Raw genomic sequence first — 24177 nt, 5'->3', positions numbered from 1 at the left:
CGCGAAAAAGAAGTGCAGGACACTTCTTGGGGCGTTTTTAGAGCCGTTTTCCATAGACTCTATTGAAAAAAGCTCCAAAAACTTCCGTAAAAAATGCAGCGAAAAACGCAGCGAAAATCACGAGTGGCACAAAAAACGTCTGAAAATCAGGAGCTGTTTTCTCTTGAAAACAGCTCCGTAATTTGAGGCGTTTTTGACTCTGCGTGTGAACATACCCTTAGAGGCATTCCTCACAAAATCAACAAACACATGGAGGCATTCCTCCTATGGTATATTACACACTCAATGTTAGAGGCATTCCTCTCAGAATCAACAGACACAGTGGAATTCCTCCTACAGTATATTACACACTCAGTATTAGAGATATTCCTCTCTGAATAAGCAAGCACATGGAGGCATTCCTCCCAAAGAGCTACACATTCAGACTCTTCCTCTATTGTCGCTACACCATTGTGTTGGTATTTTATTGGTATTATAAGGGCTAGTCCTAACACGGATTGTATATTAAAATAACAAAAGAAAGTCCCTAAATCAGCCTCCCTACATGTTTCACCACATACAGTGGCATCAGCATGGGAGAATAGCTGTTATAATGGCATCTGCATGAGGCTTGGCATCTCCTTAACCCCTTAATACTGAAGGTATTTTAAACCTTAATGACCATGCAATTTTTTAAGTTTTTGCATCATCGCATTCAATGAGCTATAACTTTTTATTTTTCCGTCGACATAACTGAATAAGGACTTTTTTTGCGGGACAAGTTGTATTTTTTAATAGCACCATTTTGGGGTACATATAATTTATTGATTAACTTTTTATTGACTTTTTGGTGGGGTAGTGTATAAAAAAACCTCAAATTTCGCCATTCTTTTTTGCCTCTTAAATATACGCCGTTTACCGTGTGGTATAAATAACATAATAACTTTATTCTGTGGGTCGTTACGATTGCGGCGATATCAAATTTATATAGTTTTTTTATGTTTTACTACTTTTACATAGCCATATTAAGAGCCATAACTTTTTTATTTTTCCACCGATGTAATTTTATGAGGACTTGTTTTTTATGGGACGACTTCTAGTTTTTATTGGTACCATTTTGGAGTACGTGCAACTTTTTGATCACTTTTTATCAAATTTTTTTGAAGGCAGGATGAACAGAAAATAGTAATTCTGGCAGTTTTTTTATTTTATTTTTTTTACGGCGTTCACCGTGCGGGTTAAATAATGTAATTGTTTTATAGTTGGGGTCGTTATGGACGCGGCGGTACTAAAGTATTTTGTAGGGGAAAAATTGTTTTTTTTTTGTTTGTTTTTTTAATTGGGACTTTTATTTATTTATTATAAACTTTATTAAACTTTTTTTTAAGTCCCACTAGGGGACTTTACTGTGCGATCTTTTGATCGCTTTTATAATACACTGCAATAATTTTATATTGCAGTGTATTATTGCCTGTTAGTGTAAAACTGACAGGCATCTGTTAGGCCATGCCCCCTAACAGGCAATCACTAGACTAGAGGCAGACCTGAGGATCTTTGTTAGGTCCCTGGCTGCCATGGAAACCATTGACACCTTGCGATTGCATCGTGGGATTCCAGTTGGGTGAGAGAGGGAGCCCCCGCACTCTAAATCCACTCAGATGCGGCGGTCGCAATTGAATGCCGGATCTGATGGGTTTAATATGATCGGAGACCACTGCTAGTAGTCTCCAAATGTTGCCCTGAAGCCTGAGGCTGTTAGCAACTGCACGACCTTCAGGAGTTTCCCGCCGATGCAGGAAAACTTCTTCTGAAGTGCCAACGTGAAAAGGACGGCACTTCAGAAGAACTACCCCGAACAGCCGCCTTAAAACCACTATAACTTCCCCTTCAAATTGAGGCCAATCAGTGAGTCTATCTGATAGCAAGTTAGATAACCCCTAACGAAAATGACAGACGTAACTGGCTTCCTTCAGCAGTGAAAAGAGTAACTAGCTTCCCAATTGGTTTACAGCAAAAAATTTAACTAGCCTCCTGATTGGTCTGCAACAAAAAAAGTTGTTGGCTTCCTGATATGTGTACAGCGAAAAGGGTAACTAGCTTCCTGATTGGTCTATAAAAAAGTGACTGACTTCCTCACTGGTCCTAGACTCCATGTTATCACATGCATCAATCACTAAGCAGAGCGTTGCTAGGGACGCATCGCTGTGTAAGTGAAGAGAGAAGGAAACATAAGGAAACAGTGGGGTATAGTTAGAAAAAATTGCTGATCCTATATAGACATAATAAAATACAGAGGTAGTGTGGACAGCTCTTGATGCCCAGTAGGAGCGGATAGTTGGTTTTTTGACCAACCCCATATTTAGCGTTAGGTTTAAAAAAAATTTAAGTACAGGGACACTGGTGGGGTTCCATGATGAGTAGATGGATGTGGGTTTCTGTGCAATAAACTGTCTTGCATATATATTTGCCTGTTGAACAATTAACTCCAGGACTTGCTCACTGAGAAATATGTGGAAGAAGTCCAAAGGGGTATAATTAGCAACATCTACTTTTATTCCTGGGATTGCTGACAGTTGCGGGACTTGGGAGGGAAAATGAAATTGCAGGATCCCAGAACATGGGAGGCACTGCACCATTAGGCCTTGATCCACTAGGCCCTGCACCACTAGGCCCTGCACCTGGGGATTTGACAGCGACAACTGATTCCACCACCATAGGGCTATGGGGTCCAGAGATAGAAGTAGAACTTGAGTCGTCACTGTCTGAAAAAAGTTCTACCACTGAAGCAGAGTTGGTGTCACTACCTGAACTGCCGGATCATAGCAAGGTGTACGCTTGCTCCGCAGTAAACATTCTCCGAGCTATTATTTAGGTAGAACTGTAACCGTTAGGCTACTAGCTTTTTTTTAGGGTTTTTTTTATTATTTTATTTTTTATTTTTTTTTAAAACTAAGAAAAAAAAAAAAAAGATACCCTGCCTATCACTAGGTAGATAAATAGATTCCTAAAAGTAGCGTCGAAAAAATTACGTAAAACTGGCTAACAACAGGTAATAAATAACCTGACGCTGCCAGAAAACGTACTGATCACTTGTGCTCACACAGGGGATGAGGGGGCACAAACGGGGTGATCAGGGGGCACAAATGGGGTGATCAGGGGGCACAGACTTGAAGTTTGTGTGTTTTTTTCACTTTACTTCACTTCTACAGCTCAGGATTTGGTTATAGTGCCTCTCTCTCCTCTCAAAGATCAACTACAGTGAGGGGAGAGGAAGACACAGCCCATGTCCTGGCTGTATTTTATAAATATAACATAGATCACTGTGATAGGTATATCACAGTGACTATGTCAGCAGGGACCACTCAGATTGGACCCTGCCTGTTACTATTTGCCATATGCTGCCACAGGCAGCATTGGCAAAATGCTAACGGCGCATGCGTGCACCATTTTGATTATCAGGGATGGGGATTGGGTGTCTAATAGGGGGTGCTGGCCCTTATTTTTACTATTTCTCTCTTCTCTCACAGAATATATTCTGTGAGAGAAGAGAGAGCACTAACCACCGCTGTTTTTACAGTGATCGCAGTTATTTGGTGAATAACGTCGATCACGTGACCGGGGACCGGAAAAAACGGTCCTCAGTCTGTGCTCCGAGGCCTCAGCTACCTCCATAGCTGAGTACACAGAGTTTAAGCACCTCCCGGGGGTGATATCTTATGCCAAAGTGCCACGTGAAAAGGCGGCGATCTGGCATAAGTACCCTTAATGGCCGCCATGAAAACACGTCTAGGCGGTCATTAAGGGGATAAAGTTAATAACTATTATTTATTGCATATATGGAAATTTTAGAAATAGCATCAATAGTAATAAACGAAAAGCACAAAAATCACCGGCCCCAACACCGGCCGCCAACACATTATAAAAATGGTGTAAATGTAAAGCCTTCATTCAAACCCTTTGGGGAAAGTGAGTCCAACCTGTAGATGCCTCTGGCACGGCCTAATATGCATATAGTAAGGGCAGGCCTGGGGGCCTTTATTAGGGCCCCGGCTGCCATGACATCCCATCGGAGGCTCGAGATTACATTTGCAGGCCGCCGATCGGTGAGAGAGAGAGCTCCCTCTCTCTGTAAATGATTTAAATGCCACGGTCGCTATAGACTACAGCATTTAACCGGTTAAACGGCCGCGATCAAAGTAAACTTCGATCGCTACCGTTGGAGCAGGAGCCCGTCTCCCCTACAAATTAATTGATATTTATATGTCCCGCAAATAAAGAAACAACATTTTTTTGGGGGGTAAACTAAGAAACAATTTTGCTCTGGTCATGAAGGCCCAAAACTACCCAGGTCATGAAAGGGTTGATATTCTCCTCACTTTTAAACCTATTCTGTCTCGTTTTGCAATAGAAAAGTAATATATAACAAAATCTTTAGTATGTATTCCATATCAGCCATCTAATTTTCACAATTCTCTGCCTTGTTTGTTAGACAACTGGCTGCAGAAGGAGCCTTCCTCTACTGCTCAGTCAGAAAAAGAAGACATAGAATGTTAAGCCCCGCCTCCTTAGCTAAGTCCCAACTCCCCAGCCATCTGGCAACCCAAAGAGAACTTGGAAGAGATCAGAAGGAAATGAACAATTATGTTTTCGGTAAGACTTCTACAAGACTGCTTGTTTCAGAAAAATACGGAAAATTCTGCAGACTGACAAACACTATGGGTAAGTTTATCTCCTGTTAACTTTTATGATTAAAACCTAGGTTTAGTGTTCTTTCAAAGGGGGTTAGCAAAAGAGGCGGGGCTTAACATTCTTTGTCTCCTATTGCAGACAGAATAGTTGGGCAAGGCGACTTCTGCGGCCAGTTGTCATACAGACAAATCAGGACTTTTAGGGTAAGGCCACACTGAGATGCCCCCGACACGGTCGCAACGCGGCTAACAACCGCGCAGGCACCATGTTCGGTGCGGCAGTCAAACAGCCTGTTAGTGGCTGCACGTTAACGCGGGTAAACCGGCCCTTTATCTGCAAAATCATGCGGCCATGAATTAATACACCCTGTATGGCCGCACAATTTTGCAAATTACAACAACTTACCACCTATTAATTCCCTATGGCAGCGTCGGAAAAAGCCGAACACTTCACTCGGCTATCTCCGGCGCTCCCATAGAGAATGAATGGAGCGGCAGCACGCATGCGCATGTAACTGGAATACTCCTTAAAGAGGCTCTGTCACCAGATTATAAGTGCCCTATCTCCTACATAGTCTGATCGGCGCTGTAATGTAGATAAAAACAGTGGTTTTTATTTTGAAAAACGATAATTTTTGACCAAGTTATAAACAATTTTAGATTTATGCTAATTAATTTCTTAATGGACAACCGGGCGTGTTTTTACTTTTTACCAACTGGGCGTTGTGAAGAGAAGTGTATGACGCCGACCAATCAGCGTCATACTCTTCTCATTGTTCCAGCCCAGCTTCTTTCACTGCACAGTGTGACACTGGACACTTATAATCTGGTGACAGAGCCTCTTTAACGAGGTATTTGACAGCCCCTTCTACATAGTGCCAGCGCGGTTGTTGGCTGCGTTGCGACCGTGTCAGGGCCGCTCCCTTACCTTACCCTTATAAAGAAGGAAGGGGAAAATGGCTGATCTCTTGGGAGACATATATTTCTAAGTTTTGATTGTGAAATGACACAAAACAGGATCAATTTAATGGAGGATATTAACCCCTTAACACAAAATGACGTAAATGTGTTAAAGGGGTATTGAAAACATCAATATCATGGTCCATTCAATCACTGCTAAAATAAATTATACATTTTTGCAAATACATCTAATTAACTAAAATTAACCAGTTCAAAGATATTACCCTATAAAATACCCCATCCGTTTAGTTTGTCAATACCCGGTTGCCCTCTGAAACATTCCCCAGTAATTATTTTGCTACAAACCGAGCATGTGCATAACTTCATCGCTATGTCAGTATAGCGCTTCTCTTCCTTGCTCTGTGAAGTGAGACCGCACATGCCGTTTTCCCAACCGTGCAGCTCTTCTTGCTTTCAGAGCACAGCACACACAAGAGAGGGCAGGTTGCACCAGAGAAATGTTCCAAATAGGTGCGCAGTGGTCAAGTGGTCCATAGTGTTGAACCACTCATTCTGCCAGCGTTCCTGTAATACTGTGACAGAGCCACAGATGATCCATTTGAAGACTGGAAAAGACAGGTTGGTGTGCATTTTTAACATAAAAATGTATATGGGACTTTTCATTTAAGGCACAATGCTGTACATGTAATCGCATAGTGCGATCAACAGCGATAATTGGCAGCCATGCTCCCGTTGTAACTGCTGGGATCAGGTAAACCTCTGATCTTGGCAGTTTAACCCCCGAAATGTCACAGTCAATAGCGACCGCTGCATTGAAGGAGTTTAACAGAGGGAAGGGGCATCTTCTGTCAGCCCATCAACACCCAAACAAGATTGCGAGGAGCCGATGGGTTACCATGGCAGCCGGTGAACTAAACAAAGGCGCCCAGGTCTTTATAGGCATGATAGATTAAAAAGGTAATAATGTTTTAGAATACTATGTATTCCAAAGCATTATGTAACCGAGCAAGAAACGTAAAAACAGTTTAACAAAAAAAAGTCTCCCCAAAAAACTAAAAGTAAATCCGTAGGCGACATGTGACGTAACTGTATGTCACAACCGCCAAGGGGGAGTATGGAGTGGGCTCTCAAACTGACCCCGTTCCATACTCAACGGGTGCCTGCTGTATGTTACATCCGACACCTCACCGTAATGGATTACGTCGATCCCGGCCATTAAACCATTTAGATACTTTGGTCAATAGCAACCACAGCATTTAAACCTATAGAAAAACGAGGGCTGGTCTCTCAATCAGGACATTGCCTTCCCCTGCGCAAAGCAGTCGCGGGGTGCCGATGGTGTTCATGGCAGCCTGGGGAACGAATGAAGGCCCACAGGTCTGCCATGTTTCTCCTTCTATTAAACCCTGCCAGAGGCAGAGCTTAATAAAAGCCTGTTAAAAGTTCCATATACTGTGTGGGGGCAGATATTTGGCATTATACTGTGTGGGGGCAGCTATTATGGCATTATACTGTGTGAGGGCAGCTATGGGGAAATTATACTGTGTGGCGGCAGCTATGGGGGCATTATACTGTGTGGGGTAGCTATGGGGGCATTATACCGCATGGGGACAGCTATAGGGCATTAATTATACTGCGTGGGGGCAGCTATGGAGCACTATAGTGTGTGGAGGCCACTATGGGGGCATTATACTGTGTGAAGGCCACTATGGGGAGGGCATTATACTGTGTGGGGACAGCTATGGGGGATTATACAGTGTGGAGGCAGCTATGGGGGCATTATACTGTGGAGAGGCACTATGGGATCATGATACTGTGTGGGCTGAACTGGGTGTATATGGGCAGGGATAGAGGCATGGCTTAACGGGAAAAAAATTGCCATGGCGCATCAGTTGTCCCTCTGTACAATGCTTGAAAGTTGGGAGGTATGACAGAGCAGAATTCACGAACTGCAGAAGGTGAGGGTGTGTCCCTTTACTGCCTGTCCATGCAAGTCTATGGAGATTTAAGGGCGGAGCAGGAGGAGGGAGCAGATAAAGAAAGACATAGACAAGCTGCCCATAGAAGAGGGGAGGGGGAGAAGGGACGAGAGAGAGTGAGTCAGTAACAGACACGCTGCATACAAATCTTTGGAGAGAGGAGAGGTGAGTAGGGGGAGGAAGCAGGAGTTAAGGAATCCTCAGCTACACTAGACATTAGTACAGTTTAATGTCCTCCATTCTGCTGCAGTTTCTTTATATATGTGATAAATAGAGATAGTAGAGCAGGATTCACACACATTAGCTCAGAGACAACAGAGAATTAGAGATAGAGCCTGCAGAGGGGAAAACTGCTAAAAAAAATGTCATATACAAGTCATAAAATGGCCCGAAATAGTGTTATTCCTCATGCACCCAGGCTATGGCAGAATATGTCCTCCTGAATCCACCGGCTGAGATGTTCCAACACCTGCGCGTCAAGGCCCTGGAGTCCGGACTAGTAGGTGGAAGTGGCATATTCCGGACACTATGGTGGCGTGGAGGCCGGCGTAGCAGCTCACACTTTCGAAGAGGCAGGGACGGACATCTCTGCCAAAGTGGACTCTTCGAGGCTGCTTGCTTTGGAGTCTGTGCTGCCTGGAGATCGTGTGTTCACAGGCCCAGTTACCATTTGTGTGCCATCTGAGTCCAACATTGGCTCTGGTTGCTGAAGATTGTCCTTTGTACTATTGTGAGAAAAATAAAATTAAACTTTTTAAAATCTGTCTTGGATACAAATGATCTTGGAGTATGCTATGTACCACTGGTGTCCATGGTACCTAGCATAGTCGCATGCATCACAATATGCACCAAAATGCACACAATTGAATAGTAAAAAAAAAAAACTACACAGCTTATCCGCCCCGGTAGCCGCAGGGAATTCTGCCAGCAAAACCGCACCAAATAGTGGCGCAGGTTTCGTGAGGCATGTCCGCTGCGGGAATCCTGCAGGGAAAAAAAAGTTTAGACTTACCCGGGCCGTAGTTTAGGTGACGCATCTCTCTCTTCTGAACGTAGCCCCGCCTCCTGGGATGACGCTGTAGACCATGTGACCGCTGCAGCAGTCACATGGGATGAAACGTCATGACAGGAGGCCGGGCTGCGCTAAGAATAGAGGATCACGTCACCAGGACTACGGCCGGGGTAAGTCTAAACTTTTTTATAAATGTAAAAAAGTACCTTTTTTTTTTCTCATTTGTGATTTTTGCGGCAGAACCGCAGCATTTCCGCAACAGAGGAGCAGCGATTCCACAGAATAAATTGACATGCTGCGGCTTAAAAAGCTACACTGCAGGTCAATTTTTTTTGCAGCGTGTGGATGAGATTTGTTCAAATCTCATCCACTCTGCTGCGACTGTAATACGCTGCGGATTTTCCGCAATAAAATGTGTTGCATCAAATCCGCAGTGTTCATGCCTAGTGTGTTCCTACCCTAAGGCCAGATTTACACAAGCGCGTGCTTTTTGCGCGCGCAAAAAACGTGGCATTTTGCACATGCAAAAGGTCCATAACAGCTCCGTGTGGCAGCCCTGTATGATGCGCGGCTGCGTGATTTTCGCGCAGCCGCCATCATTATGACACTCTGTTTGTATGTTTGTAAACAGAAAAGCACTTGGAGCATTTCTGTTTTCATTCATAGTTTATACTGCTGCGGAAGTGCTGGGCGTGATTTTCACGCACCCATTAACTTCAATGGGTGCGTGATGCTTCGAACAATGCACAAGTATAGGACATGTCGTGAGTTATACGCAGCGGACACACGCTGCGTGAAAATCACTGACAGTCTGCACGGCCCCATAGAGTAACATAGGTCCGTGCGAGGCGCGTGAATATCACGCGCGTTACACGGATGTATTACACGTTCGTCTGAATAAGCCCTAACAATAAGGCCCAGTTCACAGAGTTTTTGGGCCTTGATATTGACTCGGACACTGCGTCAGAATCAGCACCAAACAACTTCCAAAACCGCCTCCCATTGATTTAATCTGAAATCAATGGGAGCCAGGCGCGGAAAAAAGAAAAAGCAGCACGTCTTTTCTTGCCGCTGTTCCGCCTCTGACCTCCCATCGAAATCAATGGAAGGCAGAAAATGCATTTTTCGCTGCGTTTTTTGTCTGCTGTCCTCAATCGCCGCGTTCGTGAGTGCGGGCGTTCGCGGGTGCGCGCTCGTGGCCGCTTGCGAGTGCGCACGCGCGGGAGTTTGCGGGTGCGCGCGATCGGTCGCGCGCGCGGGCGGTGTTTGACGGCCCCCATGACGAGATGGGGGGCCCGCAAATCACGACATTCTTTTGGTGAAAAGGCAAGTCGCGGCAGTTCCCGGGCCCCCCTTTCAATTAGGTTTGGCCGGGCCCCTCACATCAGTACCCCTAATACCCCTCTGATGGCGGCCCTGTATATATGTACTGAGCTTGGGTCTGGTGTTGTATTTATGTACTGAGCTTGACTCTGTTGTTGGATTTATGAACTGAGCTTTTTTCTGGTGCTGTATATATGTACTCAGCTTTGTTCTGGAGTTGTAGTTATGTACTCAGCTTTGTTTTGGTGCTGTATATATGTACTGAGCTTTGTTCTGGCGCTGTATTTATGTAGTGAGCTTTGTTCTGGTGTTGTATTTATGTACTGAGCATGGTTCTGGTGTTGTATTTATATACTGAGCTTGGTTCTGGTGTTGTATTCAAGTTCTGAACTTGGTTCTGGTGCTGTAGTCATGTACTGAGCTTGGTTCTAGTGCTGTATTCATGTACTGAGCTTGGTTCTAGTGCCGTATTTATGTACCGAGCCTTGTTCTGGTGTTGTATTTATGTACTGAGCTTTGTTCTGGTGTTGTATTTATTTACTGAGCTTGGTTCTGATGCTGTATATATGTAATGAGCTTTGTTCTGGGCTGTATATATGCACTGAGTTTTGTTCTGGTGTTGTATTCATGTACTGAGCTTTGCTCTGGTGTTGTATTTATGTACTGGGTCATGGCGCAGGGTGTGCACCCACTGGGCCGTACCGCGTAGGATAGCAGCTGGCCAAACAGGTACAATGCAATGTCTATAGTTCAGAAAGGGTACCTGAGGCAATGTAGACGGTAGCGGTGGATTCAGTAGACGAACAACAGTAGACTAACACCCGGCGGGGTGCAACACAATAGATGCAGCGGAGGGCACAACACGACTTCCACTCTTGAATGCACAGGGCCACGGTAGCACGGGATACAGGATACAGGGTACAGGCAGCCGGAACAGGTAACACTGGGGACTGGAAAACACTAGGAGACCATTTGCAATGACAAACTAAAGGTAACACAACAACGCTCAGGCAAGGATCGAGAGGGCAGTGCCCCTTTTATAGTCCTAAAGCATTCTGGGATGATTGCAGTATTCTGCAACTGTTCGCGTACTGGCCCTTTAAGGCCGTGCACGCACGGGCACGCGCGCCCTGCGCGAGACAGTGTCCGGACCAGGAAGTGAGTGTCGGCGTCTCTCAGGAGGGAGATGCCGCCGGGAACTCACTCGTCCATGGCCACGGCCGTCAGAGGGTAAGTCAGGATGACGATCCGCCAAAAACGTTATACTAAGCTTGACTCGGGTGCTGTATTTATGTACTGAGCTTGGTTCTGTTCTGTATATATGTACTGAGCTTAGTTCTGTTGTTGTATTTATGTACTCAGCTTGGTTCTGGCACCGTATCTGTGCATTAGTTGGGAGATTTGTTGCGGTTTACTGCGCACGCCGCACTGTCCTCCACCCTTCTCACAGTGCACAGCCTAACTAAATGGGCTGAGAATGCTTAGGATATTGAATGTGCACATATAGGCCTATATGTAATGGGTGAGTTTAATATAATGTGTGGGTAGGTAAGTATGTACGCTTATGTAATTATATCATACCTCCCAGCCGCCCAGGGACAGCGGGACACCGCACGGAATCCTGGACTATCCCGCTGAATCCGGGACGATTTGTACAGGGGACACTGAGCCGCTATGTACATGGGCACTATCTACAGTGTCACTGTCACTATCTACAATGGCACTGTCACTAGGTGCAGCTAAGGGGGCATTATACTGTATGGCGGCAGCTATGGGGGCATTATGCTTTATGGGGGAATTTGTTTTGGCATTATACTACATGGGAGAATATGTGTGGGCATTATACTGTATGGGGGCATCTGTGTTGGCTTTATACTGTATGGGTGCATCTATGAGGTAGTATACTGTATGGTGGCAGCTATGGGGCATTATGCTGTATGATGGCAGCTAGAGGGCATTATACTGTGCAGCTATTTGGTATTATACTGTGAGCGAGGCACTATGAGAGCATGATATTGTGTGGGCTGAATCGGGTGTGTATGGGCGGAGATTGGGTGGGATTGGAGGCATGGCTTAAAAGAAAAAAAAATTGTCACGACGCGCTGCATCGGTTGTCCCTCTGTGATACTTGAAAGTTGGGAGTTATGATTATATACATAGTGTGGCAATCCAGTTCAAAATTACAGATAGTAAGTTTCTTTATTTAGAGTTCACGTTAATATATGGTGTATTTGGGATATTGCAATTGTTTTATTTGATTATTAGAAAAAGTTTTCATGGTGCGATACACCCCGAAACACCGCAACAAACCTATTGTTAAAAATTTGAATCCCACCCCTGCCAGGACAGTGTTAGGGCCTGTTCACATCACCGTTCGCTTTCTGTTCAGGGGTTCCGTCTGAGGTTTCCGTCGGGTGAACCCCGCAACGGAAAGTGAAATCACAGCTTCCGTTTCAGTCACCATTGATATCAATAGTGACTGAAACATCGCTAATGGTTTCCGTTAGTCACCATTCCGGCAGGCTTCCGTTTTAACGACGGAATCAATAGCGGAGTCGACTGTGCTATTGATTCCGTCGGAAAAACGGAAACCTGCTGGAATGGTGACGAACGGAAACCATTAGCGATGTTTCCGTCACCATTGATATCAATGGTGACTGAAACTGAAGCTGTGGTTTCACTTTCACTTTCCGCTGCGGGGTTCACCCGACGGAAACCTCCGACGGAACCCCGGAACAGAAAGCAAACGGTGATGTGAACAGGTCCTAACTTGAATGCCAGGGGTCACATGACTGTCACCATGTTTAGTCCATTCAGTTATCCTATGGATGCATTTCTATGGACTGATCCGTGGGCTATACCATTTTTTTTTTCGGACAGAGGCAACTACACTGGTATAAGAAAGGTATGTGAGAAGAATTTGAAATACATGTATATTAGAAATCTGTTGGTTTCCTATTCCATAAATAAATTAATCGAAAAAATAAAAAGTGGACAACCCCTTTAACCCCTTAGTGACCACTAATACGCCTTTTTACGTCGGTCACTAATGGGCTTTAGGCTAGGCTGACGCCTTTTCACGTCAGCCTAGTCTAAGTCCAGCACGGGTCCCCCGTGCAGGCTGGAGCCGGGGCTCTGCTGTCTGATGACAGCTGAGCTCCTGCTCCAACGCCCGCGATCGAAGTTTACTTCGATCGCGGCCGTTTAACCCGTTAAATGCCGCCGTCAATAGCGACCGCGGCATTTAACTTTGTTTACAGAGGGAGTGCGCTCCCTCTGTCACCCATCGGCGGCCTGCGAATGAAATCGCGGGTCTCCGATGGGGTGTCATGGCAGCCGGGGGCTTGATAAAAGCCCCCAGGTCTGCCCTGGACATATGCCTGTTAGGACACGCCGGAGGCACGTCCTAACAGATTGCCTGTCAAATTTACAATGACAGGCAATAATGCTCTGGTATACGAAGTATACCAGAGCATTATAGCAGCGATCGGAATATCGCACAGTAAAGTCCCCTAGTGGGACTAATAAAATAAGTCATCAAAGTGAAATAAAGATTATTAATAAAAAGTACAGTAAAAAATAAATAAAACCATTTTTTTTTCATAAAAAGTGGTTTTATTTAGTAAAAGTGTAAAAAAAAAAAAAAAGTACACATATGTGGTATCGCCGCGACCGTAATGACTCCATTAATAAAGTTAATATGTAATTTAAACCGCAAAGTGAACACCGTAAAAAAAAAACGCAAAAAACCATGGCGAAATTGCAATTTTTTTCCATTGCCCCCCAAAATAGTCATAATAAAAATGAATCAATAAGTCCCATGTACCCCAAAACAGTACCATTCAAGACTACGTCTTGTCCCGCAGAAAACAAGCCCAAAAAATCACTACATTGATGGAAAAATAAAAAAATTACGGCTCTTGGAAAGCGACGATGCAAAAACAAATAATTTTAGTTCAAAAGTGTTTTTATTGTGCAAAAGTCGTAAAACATAAAAAAACCTCTACATATGTGGTATCGCCGTAATCGTACCGACTCATAGAATAAAGGTAACATGTTATTTACGTCGCATAGTGAACGGCGTCAATTTAAAAACGCATAGAACAATGGCGGAATTTCAGTTTTTTTTTATAATCCCCCCCAAAAAGGTTAATAAAAGTTAATATAAAAATTATATGTACCCAAAAATGGTGCTATTAAAAAGCACAACTAATCCCGCAAAAAACAAGTCCTCATACAGCTATGTAGATGAAAAAATAAAAACGTTATAGCTCTTTGAATGCGACTATAGAAAAACGAATAAAATAGCTTGGTCATTAGGGCCTAAAATGGGCTGGTCACTAAGGGGTTAAACTATATGGAGGCACCGAAAAATAGAATATGGTGTGTCTACGGCCAAATAATACAGAACTGTAGGGAACCTGCGTGTATAAAGCCTCTGCTGCCACAATTTGAGCTTTCCCGCCAGTTTTAAAACGGCCACGTCACTGACTGCCGCTGTCACACGCCCTCGTCGTCCCATTGGCTGCCTTGCGGTCCGTGCGCGTGACGGCGGCGTCTGAGGAGTCGAGGGCGTGGATGGATTCTTGCTGAACAACTGGCGCTGTGTGATTATTTGCAAGTGAAGGTGGAGGAGGCGGCGTTGGCTTTGTTCTAGCCCTGTCACTCGCAGGTAACGCTGTGTCCGTCTGTAGGCTGGCTAGTTGTGTACGGTGGGGAGCCGGCGTCTAGGGCTGGCGGAGGCCTGTGAGTTGAGCTTGTCGCTTTCTGTCACCTGTCACTTAGCACGGCGTGGCCGTATGACAGCTGCAGCTCGAGTCATGACTGCAGGCACAATAACTTGTCTGTCGTAAGGATTATTCTCGCTGCAGTAGCATATCCCGGGCATTGCAGCTGCACTAGACCTATAGTTTATACTCTCCACATGCGCTATATAGTTATGTGTAAGCATCCATTTATACTGAGCAGATTCTGTTATGTTCCTCAATGACAGGAAGTCCAGAGAAATATTTACTCGATCAATACTTTGTCACATGTTCAGTTCTGAGACCCCCCCAGAGACACTTTTGAGGATACGTCTCCCCTTAAAGGGGTATAGTCCTTTTCGGCATCTATAGCATTCCCACGCCTATCAAAGAACTGGGGGTCCTGAGACCCCTATTTGTGTATTTCCATGGACTTCAATGGCGGGAGCCACGAGCAACCAAGGCCACCTCTCTATTGACTTCACAAAGCCTTGACTTGGCGAATGGGGGTCGTGGAGTTCCCATTATCCTGATCGGTCCGGATCCCAACTCTGTCATGAATGGCATATACTGTGGATGTGCCTGAAATGAGGATATCCCTTTAATTATGTCTGTATATTAGGGAATTGCTTATGACAAATCCCCTATGTGATTTTACTATTCTATCCCATCGGCCATTTGTGTCTGCTTCGCCATATACCGTATCCGTGCTGCCGTAAAACTCTTCTGTAATCTACTGATGGTCACACAAGGTACCGACCTGTCACTTACCTGTTCCCTAAGGCCTCGTGCACACGACCGCATTCGGGCCGTGATATACGGTCCGTACATCGGCTGCATTTCCCGGACTCTTCAGGGAGCCGCACTCCTAACATAGTTATATATGATGCTAAGTGTTCGGTCTGGGAAATGCGGTCCGTATATCACGGACCGAACGCAGTCGTGTGCATGAGGCCTACGGCCGGGTTCCTACGTAGTATAAATGCTGCAGAATTTCCGCAACAGAATTCTGTGGAAATTCTGCAGTATTTACAGTAGCAGCAAAATAAGTTATACTTACCCTGAAATCCCTTCTGCTCCAGTCTGGCCTCCTGGGATGACGTTTCATCCCATGTGAACGCTGCAGCGGTCACGTGGCCTGCAACGTCATCTTAGGAGACGGCACTACACACAGAAGAGAGGAAGGGGTAAGTATAATCGATTTTTATTTTTTATTTTTTATTTTTTTTTTATTTTTTTTTTCAGCGCCTCTTTCCGCCGCAGAAATTCCACCCAATAAAAACGCACCATGTTGTGGGTTCCAGGTCGGATACGCTGCGCAGTTTTTTTTCTCAGCGTATCCTACCCGTGGGAACCTGGCCTGAGGCTCCATTCACACGAGCGTATCAGATTCACGCGTGTTAATCTGGTCCGTGTATGTTGCGTTATGCATCAGTGTGCTTTGCGAGTTGCATGTGTTATTCACGCACTTGCAAAGCGCATCTTTTTTTTTTTTTTTCAATCTAATGCGCAAATCACGCATCGCACATAGGTGTGCATCCGTGTGCAGTGCATGGTTTTCACGCACGCATAGACATCAATGGACGCTTTGGTGCGTGAAAACGCGCCAATATAGGACATGCAGTGAGTTTCACGCAGCGCACTCTCGCTGCGTGAAAACTCCTGCATGTGTGAACGGCCCCATTGAAATCAATGGTAATTCAAACAGAAGCTATGGTCTCTGTTTGGCTTGTCGTTCGTCGGTTCCTCCGATGGAAAGGTTGAACAGAACCCATGAATGGAATCCTGTAGCTGATGTGAACAGGCACTAAGCCCTTATTCACACGACCGGGTTACGGCCGTTCATAAAACAGCTGTCACCCGGCTGCAGTAGGAACAATATACCCCTAATGGGGCTATTCACACGACCGATTTTTTTGACGGGCTGGGAAAACCGGCCGTCAAAAAATGGGACATGCCCTATTTTCGCCCGGCTCCCATGGAAGTCTATGGGGCTGGGTAATACACGGCCATCACCGGAATGTGTCCCGAGTGACGGCCGTGTCTACCGTCGCTCGCTCTCTTCTCACAGCGCAGAGTGCATGTGAGGAGGAGGAGTTTATGCCATTCGGACGAAGCGCTGTATGCTGCAGGTAAGTTTCTACAGTGGGGGTGCTGTATACAGGGGTACTGTGTGGCAGGGCCGGGGTGTATAGCAGGTGGAAGGGGCGCTGCGCTGACTCCCTTCCCCTGCTTGTTTTAAAAGCACCCTGGCCCGATGACCCCTCCCATGGCCGATGGCGCAGCTAGCGGCTGCTACTGCTGTAGCGACGCCACTATAGCAGAGCAGGGAGGTATCTCCCTGCTCTTCTATGTGCTAGCCCGGGGCTAGTAGCCCCACTTTAGCTCCCTGAAGGAGCGGAATCCCTGTGTGTTCGGGGATTCTGCTCCTGGACAGAGCGCTTAATGTCTCTGTCCATATATGGACAGTGACATCAGGGGAAACTCCTGAAGTGGAATCCCCGAACACTCTGTGACCGCGGATTCCACACCAGGAGAAGCCAGTAACGTTCAGTCTCCATAAATTGACTCAGACGACAGGGGCTTTTCCTGAAGTGGAATCACCGGCCACATGGGGATTCCACTTCAGGAGTTGCCCCTGTTGTCACTGTCCAGATATGCCCGGCTCGCAACGGAATCGGAACGGATGCAAAGCGGCCGATTTTATCGGCCGACACTCGGACCCTGTCGTGTGGATGAGACCTTATCCTTCAGGTACAGTAGTATTTTCATAATATAGATGGCCTGATGTAGAGAATTTAGCAGACTACAGACTGCTTTATCATTTGTCTCCTTCACCGTAAACAGCTTGTGTTCCGCTCGTTTCTGATTATTGGCCCATGTCAATGGGCCTTAAGGGTAAGGTCAGTGCCAGATTTGTTGCAGAAATTTCTGTGGCTGGAAATAGTTTTTGTACATTTTTTTTTTTTTTTTTATATAGCATGTGCATGGATTTCTGTAAGCCCCATTCAGATGAGATAGGCAGTTGCAGAAATTTTTGTAACAAATCTGCCTCATTTGAATCTATGTTGGTAGCGGCAGTCTCAAATATTGCATAGACTATTTCAATTGTATACATTGCTGAGTTTAAACCAGGACTAAGGCCCAATGCACATGAACGTATTTTTGTGGCCGCAATTCACCCGCAAATCTTCATTTCAATAGGCCAATGCACACGACCGTGGTTTCCACGACCTGGACCGCAAAAAAAAGCTCGTTGAAATTAACGCACACGGCACTGTGCACGGCCTGTGATCTGCGGGTGACACTCTGGGGCTGTCCAAGCCTCAAGTCACGGCCCGTGTACGCCACTACTGTCCTGTGCGTGAGGCCTAAGGGCCCATAAACACTAACGTGAATAACGTCCGTGTGCTACGCGTGGAAATCAAGCGCAGAACACGGACCTATTGATTCCAATGGGGCCGTTCACACATGCGTGAGTGTTTACGCAGCGAGAGTCCGTTGCTTGAAACTCACTACATGCCCTATGTTGGTGCATTTTCACGCACCTACGCGCCCATTGAAGTCAATGAGTGAAAACCACGCACCGCAAATGGATGCACATCAGTGTGCGGTGCGTGATTTGCACATCAATTCAATTGAAAATAATAAAAATAATAATTTGCTTTGCGAGTGCGTGAATAACGCATGCCACTCACCGAGCACACTGATGCATAACGCCACACACATTGACCAGATTCTCGTAGCCTAAGTTCAACATTAGCCTAAGATCTATACAGGTTTTTGTTCCCTGGATATAAACAAGAATATTTTCATTTTGGTCGAAAGCAAAGTTGTTGAATAGTGAGGAATAGAAGCCAAGAGGCAGATTTACTAAGCTAAGTATAATAACACATGAATGTTGTTAGAGCGGGGCTGCGGCTGTGTAATACATCCATTGCCCCGCTACTGAGTCCTGACAAGTGTGCGCGTGCATTCAGCATGAGGTGATTCGAACAGCGCTGCACTAATGATTGCCGACACTGAAGACAGAACATGGCGGACGCACTACAAAACACCCCCATGTTCTCTGTCTTCAGTGCCTGCACCGCTCTTCATTAGTTTATTATTGTCAGGAGCGGGTCAATGGCTGTATTAGACAGCCGCAGCCCCGCTCTAACGGCGGAGATCAGAGAAACCTAATCTCCGCCGCTATTCTGAATGCTGCGATCAAAGCTGACCGCAGCATTCAAGTGGAAAATGAGAAGGGGGGGGGGGGGATGTGCTTTGGATCACGTGTCAGGAAATCCCTGTGATGCGATTGAGGGACGTACCATATATGGGCAGACAGCCCAGGGCCCATTGAAGGACCCTAGGGCTGTCTGACCATATTTCCTCTTGGGTATGTCCGAACAACTGCCTGTGTACTGTTCGCTAATAGATATATGCCAGTACATTAAAGTTTAAAAACCAAAAAGTAAAAAAAATACAAACACATTTTTTACAATAAACATTAAAATAAGTTTCAATAGATAAAATATACACATTCAGTATCGTCGCGACTGTATTAACATATTTTTAGCGCCATTTATGATGTTTATGCGGTTATAAATAAAAACTGCTTTCTTTCACTTATTAATGTGAGGCATATGGGATTATGAATTTTGAACCTCCATGTGCCTCACATTAAGGCCTCGTTTACACGAGCGTGATATACATGCGTGCGACGCGCGTGCTTTTCACGCGTGTCGTACGCACCTATATTAGTCTATGGGGGCATGCACACAGTCCGTGAGTTTTGCTCAGCGTGAGTCCGCTGAAAAAAACTCACGACATGTCCTATCTTTGTGTGCTGTTCGCGCATCACGCACCCATTAAAGTCAATGGGTGCGTGAAAATCACGCATGCCACACAGAAGCACTTCCGTGCGAACTGCGTGATTCGCGCAACAGCTGTCAAACTCTGAATGTAAACAGAAAAGCACCACGTGCTTTTCTGTTTACAAACATCCAAACGGAGTGTCATAATGATGGCGGCTGCGCGAAAATCACGCAGCCGCGCATCATACGCTGATGACACACGGAGCTGTTAAGTGCCTTTTGCGCACGCAAAACGCTGCGTTTTTTGCGTGCGCAAAACGCACACGCTCGTGTAAATCAGGCCTAAGGCCGGATTCACACGAGTGTGCATTTTGCGCACGCAAAAAACACGCCGTTTTGCGTACGCAAAAGGCACTTAACAGCTCCGTGTGTCATCAGCGTATGATGCGCGGCTGCGTGATTTTCGCGCAGCCGCCATCATTATGACACTCCGTTTGGATGTTTGTAAACAGAAAAGCACGTGGTGCTTTTCTGTTTACATTCAGAGTTTGACAGCTGTTGCGCGAATCGCGCGTCACACGGAAGTGCTTCTGTGTGGCATGCGTGATTTTCACGCACCCATTGACTTCAATGGGTGCGTGATGCGCGAAATACGCACAAAGAACGCATTTCATCACACCATATGCCTCACATCAGAAAATAGCTATATTTTTAAAAAAAATTTTTGGGCAAAGTATCGTTTTGGTATTGAGTATCGCAATACTACACAAAGTATCGGTATCCAAGTCCAAATTCTGGTATCGTGACAACCCTAGATTATACCGCAATAATGAACAGTGTAGCTGTGAATCCAGCACTGGGGTGATCTATAACACTTATATATATCTCCTATAAGACACAGATGCTATAAAGATAAGAGGTATGCAAAAAATAGAAAAATCTTTATTTAATTACATAAAAAAATAAGAAATCCATAGACTGACATAAAAAGGACCGTACGCTGTGCATCTCATGAATAGACAAGAAGTGCAAGATGTGCCAGTGAAGCAACCTCCAAAAGAAAAATATAGACCAAAATTAAGTGACCATATACAAATGCAAAAGGTGCCATATAAGAACATAATCTATACAGTATTAAGAAATGTATTGGGTCAATATTAACATGGAGAACAATTACACCAGGAAATGCATGAGCATATCAAAGGGATATAACATACCCATAATGGATGCAGAAGAGACAACACCGAGAACGTCCACCCCAACGTGTGTTTCGGGGATCATGCCTGACACTAGGAAACGGCTGCAGCATCTTTTTCTTTGTCTTACAATGTTTCTTATATTCAGTTGTACTGTTGATTTATGCAAAGTTCAGGACGTGAACTACCCTCAAGCTGCCTCGTGCTGATTGGTCAGCGTCAGAGGCAGGGAAGCTAGCTGATGTCCAGCGGTCGGGGTTCTAAAAACCTGTGCCATAGAGTATTTACGGCACTGGTTTTAGCTGGCTGCCCTAACGATCCTGAGGTTTTAGCTTTTGCTGCTTCTAACGTCTCAGATCTATTGTACACAGCGCTCAATGAGCGCTGCGTATATGGACAGTGGCAGCACCGCTGCCTTTGTTGGTCCTGGTGTTCAGGTGACTGGTCACGTGATCGCTAGGTGCCGTTAGTGGCAGGCTGCTGTTGGGTCTAACCCAGCAGAGCTCTATTAGCGACAATAGTCACTATAAGAGGGCTGATTTCCTCTGGGACCTCTGCATCTCCAGTTACACTGAAAAAATAAAGTGTAAAAGAAGAAAAAATAGTCCACCAAAGGTCTTCTCTGACCTTTTTGAGGGACAGACCATAATAAAAAAAATAAAGTGCAAAAAAATAAAACTACACCCAAAATAACCCCCCCCCCCACTAATCATTGTCGTAACGCTAGCCCCGACCCAATTACCCTAAAATAGACATGTAATATATAAAAATTTACGGTAGACAATGGCGATCATAAGTAAAAGGTCTATTTTAGGGTAAAGTTACCGAAAAAAATTAGCTGAAATGTAAAAAAGCATAAATTAATTTTTTTACTATTTTCGTACTTTAAGATTTGAAATTCTAAAATAGGAAAAAGGATGCGTATAAAAATGATAAAAGAAACCTGCATTGTCTACAGAAAAAAAAACATTGCAAAAATTACGTTGCTCGCCCGACAAAAAGTTATAGCATTTAACTGACGTGCATCCGTGTGCTGTGCGTGATTTTCACGCACCCATTGACTTCAATGGGTGATAGGTGCGTGAAAAACACCAATATAGGACATGCAGTGAGTTTTACGCAACGAACACACGCTGTGTGAAAACTCCTGCATGTGTGAACAGCCCCATTGAAATCAATAGGTCAGTGTGTTGTGTGCGTTGTTTTCACGCACAACACAGTTTTACGCTCGTCTGAATGAGCCCTTAGTCTGTGGTGGTCTGTTTTTTTCTATTATGCCTGAAAAGACGTTAATGACCAGCTCAATTTTTCTGTTTTTGCCTCTCTGCGTTTCAGCAGCCATAACTTTTTTATATTTTCATTGACGTGGCTGTATGAGGCCTTGTTTTATGCGAGAAAAACAGTATTTTTTTTTTTCCCACAGATTGGTGGTAAAAAATTTTTTTTTACGGCGTTCTTATAGGAAAAAGCGATTCTCGGTTTAGTTTATTTTGGTTTCTTTTTTATCTCGTTCACGTTTCACACTAAATAACCCATTAGATTAATTCTTCAGGTTATTACGGTCGTGTAGATACCTAATATGCATAGGTTTTTTGTTTTTATTTAGTGTAGGGGCAATAAAATGTATTTTATGCAAAATAAAAACTCTTTTTGGGACTTTTTTTATTTATTTATTTGTTTTACTTTTTTTTTTTTTAATCCCATCAAGGGATAACTTTATTTGTAACTTTATTTTTTACTTGTAATGTATTAGCATACTCCTGTATGCTAATACATTACACTGTGTCACTATGACACAGGCTGCTGATCGGGCAGCACATAGTGTGCCCGAACAGCAGGCACACGGAACAGACAGCCCTGGCGTCCTTTGTAGGTCCCCAGGGCTGACTGCAGAGGGATTCCCCGGTGTTTGATCGCTATCACTGGAATCCCGGTAATGCGATCAAAGAGGGGAATTCCCTTTGATCTTGCCGCGGTCACGGACCGCGGTAATCAAAGAGTTAAACAGCTGGGGTTGGAATGTTTGCCGACCCCAGCTGTGTTCAGGAGGCTGCTCTAAGATCAGGAGCTGTTAGTAACAGCTCCTGCTTAGGGGACGAGCGCTCTCACGAGCGCTCATCAGCCTGATCTGCAGCGACGCCAAAAGACGTCTCTGTAGATTAAGCACCCGCACCGCCTGACGTCAAAAGACAGTGGGCGGTCGGGAAGGTGTTAACCCCTTAATGACCAGCCTATTTTAGACGTTAATGACCAAGCTATTTTTTAAGTTTTTCCATCGTCTCATTCCAAGAGCTATAACTTTTTTATTTTTGCGTCGACATAGCTGTATAAGGTCTTGTTTTTTGCGGGACAAGTTGCATTTTTTAATAGCACCATTTTGAGGTACATATTATTTATTGATTAACTTTTATTAACCTTTTTGGGGGGGGGAATAGAAAAAAAATCAGAAATTTCGCCACTCTTTTTTGCGTCCTAAATCTACGCCGATTACCGTGTGCTATAAATAACACAATAACTTTATTTAGCGGGTTGTTACGATTGCAGCGATGCCAAATTTGTATAGTTTTTGTATGTTTTACTACTTTTACACAGTAAAAATGCTTTTTTTTTTCAAAATTATTTGTTTTTGTGTCTCCATATTTGAAGAGCCGTAACGTTTTTATTTTTTCGCCGATGCAGTTGTATGAGGGCTTTTTTTTTGTGGGACGACTTGTATTTTTTATTGGTACCATTTTGGAGTAGATGCGACTTTTTGATTACTTTTTAATCACATTTTTTTAAAGTCCGGATTCACAGAAAACAGCAATTTTTCCATCTTTTTTTATTTAATTTTTTACGGCGTTCACCGTGTGGGTTAAGTAATGTAATAGCTTTATAGTCAGGGTCGTTAGGGACGCGGCGATACCAAATATGTGTAACTTTTTAACTTTATTTTGTTTTTTTAATACTAAAGCAGTTTGTAAGGGGAAAAAGTGGGTTTTTCATTTTTTTTTCACTTTTTTTTATTAACTTTATTAAACTTTTTTACTAGTCCCACTAGGGGACTTTAATATGCGATTCTCCGATCGCATATATAATACACTGCAATACTTCTGTATTGCAGTGTACTATTCCTGTCCGTTTAAAACGGACAGGCATCTGCTAGGTCATGCCTCCGGCATGACCTAGCAGGCATTCGCTACAGGCAGACCTGGGGGCCTTTATTAGGCCCCCGGCTGCCATGGGAGACACAGACACTCGGCGATCTTATCGCCGAGTGTCGGTGGGATGAGAGGGAGCTCCCTCCCTCTCTCCAAAACCACTCAGATGCGGTGCTCGCTATTGAGCACCGCATCTGAGGGGTTAAACGGGTGAGATCTATACTAATATCGATCTCACCCGGCAGAGCAGGGACGCTCCCAGCCCTCAGCTGCCTCTGGCAGCTGAGAGCAGGGAGATTTGACAGCTCCCTGCTCTGTTTACTTATTCCGATGCCGTGACGTAAAAAGTCTATGGCATCGGAATAAGGCCCGTTAGTGACTGACGTAAAAAGACT

General features: G+C 44.7%; 1 protein-coding gene across 3 annotated transcripts in view; it reads left to right on the top strand.

Moving 5' to 3' along the window:
* Positions 1 to 14392: 14392 nt before the first annotated feature.
* The window catches only part of LNPK (lunapark, ER junction formation factor), a 57188-nt gene continuing 47403 nt past the window's right edge, over positions 14393 to 24177 (top strand). Inside the window, exon 1 of one of the 3 annotated variants that reach the window (XM_075829503.1) lies at positions 14393 to 14574. The gene's annotated coding sequence lies outside the window, so the exon portion shown is untranslated. The remainder of the gene's footprint in view (positions 14575 to 24177) is intronic. The other 2 variants (XM_075829501.1, XM_075829500.1) reach the window with 2 other exon arrangements.

The sequence above is a fragment of the Rhinoderma darwinii genome, chromosome 6, assembly GCF_050947455.1.
Source record: "Rhinoderma darwinii isolate aRhiDar2 chromosome 6, aRhiDar2.hap1, whole genome shotgun sequence".
Taxonomy (NCBI): domain Eukaryota; kingdom Metazoa; phylum Chordata; class Amphibia; order Anura; family Rhinodermatidae; genus Rhinoderma; species Rhinoderma darwinii.
Note: the sequence above shows the minus strand (reverse complement) of the source record. Positions and strands in the feature narration are given on the sequence as shown.